This window comes from Oratosquilla oratoria, chromosome 35 (genome assembly GCF_046742065.1).
Source record: "Oratosquilla oratoria isolate Oo_2021 chromosome 35, ASM4674206v1, whole genome shotgun sequence".
Classification (NCBI taxonomy): domain Eukaryota; kingdom Metazoa; phylum Arthropoda; class Malacostraca; order Stomatopoda; family Squillidae; genus Oratosquilla; species Oratosquilla oratoria.
The window spans coordinates 1,081,552-1,084,051 of record NC_134811.1 but is presented as its reverse complement, the minus strand read 5'-3'; positions in this window follow the sequence as shown (position 1 = coordinate 1,084,051).

Genomic DNA, 2,500 nt, shown 5'->3' with positions numbered 1-2,500 from the left:
ATGGTAAAGGACACGGAACTGCCTAGTGTAGGCCTTATGGTCTCTTGCAGTCTCCTCCGTTTATATGTTATTATATAAAACGAATTACATATCAATTTGTAATGCGAACTACTTTACAAACCATGGGCTGATTACGCCCTATCAATCAATGCCTCAGTGCCACCCCTACGGACCAGCCTCACGCAGCACCTTACGGGGGAAAAGGACACCGCCGCAGAGTCCCCTATGCGTAAAAGGCGATTAACGGGGTTGAAAGAAAGACACTAATATCACCTCTTTCCTCATCTTTTCCCCTCAAACACACTCAGGTTAATCTATCCCTCATGTAAAGGGGTTATCACACTGGGCTATTTTTCCTTCGACATCCTACCTCCAACCTCCAACTTTGAATAACTAGAATATGACTTCGCCTACAGAAATCTAGACTTCTCTAAGAACATTCCAACAGTTTGTCTAACATTCGTCTAGGTTTACAATCTCTTAGTTCATCATTCAGTTTTGCTCTAATATATGACGGAAAAATAATTTGACAGTTGGAGATTTGAAAATTCAAATATTGTAACCGAAGTCGTTTTTACTCAAACGAACTCTCAACGGTCGCCGTTGGCGAAGCCCGTGGAAGCTGCCCAGTGTGATGGCCGTGGAAGCCCAGTGTGATAACTGCTTAATTGGGACTTAATCCTTTGCAAATGGATGTGTATATCTTGACAACTAGACAAACTACAACGAATATCCAATTATCATTGTAATGTAATTTTTAGATTATAAATTTTCAATTTGACAAGTATGATTAGTATAATCAATATATTCAATATAATACAACTTTTATATTTTTCGAACTTAATCTGTATAACTGAAATGATTAAATAAATATGTATACATGAATAATGTACGTATATATATATATATATATATATATATATATATATATATAATGTGTGTGTGTGTGTGTGTGTGTGTGTATATATATATACATATATATATACACACACACATATATATATATATATATATATATATATATATATATATATATATATGTGTGTGTGTGTGTGTGTGTGATGCACATGCACATGCTTTCATTTATCCCTCTAGTAATAGTAAGATCTTAGGGGGTGCTAGACTTCTTAGACCTGCCTACAGGTCGCGCTGCTAGGGTTGTGGGAAAGGTTGGGAAACGTTAATCTAACTCCATTTAATTTAATTCAATTTTATTTTATTTTATTCTATTTTGTCTTATTTTTTGCTCGTGAATTTTAACAATCTCTTTCCAGATATATTTTTCTATATTTCCCTGGTATGACATAGAATACAAAGTAAAAATAATTATTTTTTACGTGCTGCTAGCGTCACGGTTTACCAGGTCAAAAGTACCGGGTTCGGTCCTAGTTTGCAAAAGACTTTGGTCCGGCTTTGTACTTCCCATGGAGTCCATTGCTGCCGGGAGAATAGTTACGGCCTCCCAAGACCGAAGAGAGAGAGAGAGAGAGAGAGAGACAGAGAGAGAGAGAGAGAGAGAGAGAGAGTGGTGTGTGTGTGTGTGTGTGTGTGTGTGTGTGTGTGTGTGTGTGTGTGTGTGTGTGTACGTGTGTGTGTGTGTACGTGTGTGTGTGTGTGTGGCGATGAAATTAAATTTATGACTGAGTCTCTGATGTGGTAGGAGGAAGAGGAAAAGGAGAAGGAGGAGGAGGAGGAGGAAGAGGAGGAGGAGCAGGAGAAGGAGGAGGAGGAGGAAGAGGAGGAGGAGGAGAAGGAAGAGGAGGAAAAGAGAAGGAGGAGGAGGAGGAAGAGGAGGAGGAGGGGAAAGAAGTTCAAGTTGACAAAAAGGTCAAATATTTTTGGCCACCCCACCGATCTCATCCAATTCCTCTTAGGTCCATTCCGAGTAAAGCCTTCAAGGTCGTTTTGTTTAAGTTATCCCTAGGGAATTCGCCCAAAACCCCAGTCAGTATCTTTATTAACACCTCTACGGACCAGATCCATGTATAATTCTTTTCATGATCGGAGATTAATTAAAAAAATGCAATTCTAATTTTTATTTTTATTTATTTCTGATACACTCCATAAATCCCATAGGATAGAAACGCTGGTTATCGGGAAAGGCCCCGGTCACACTATCACGATTCGAGTGAGTTCGTTTGAGTGGAAACGACTTCGGTTACGATCTTTTATTTTCCGAATCTCCAAATGTCAAATCATTTTTGCGTCTTATATTGAGAAGATGAATGACAAACTAAGAAAAGTTAGATCAATAGGAATGTTAGACACATCGTTGAATTGTAGACTTAGTGAAATCTAGAATATTGTAATCGAAGTCGTCTTCCAGATTTTCAAATTCACAACATTTCAATATGCGATCCAGTGACAATGCCAAAATTTATAACGATTCCGATACGAGTTCCGATACTGGTCTGGACTTCCGATTCCGATACGATTCCCGATACTGCTCTAAACTTTCAATTCCGATACGAGTCCCGATACTGTTCTCTAAACTTTCAAT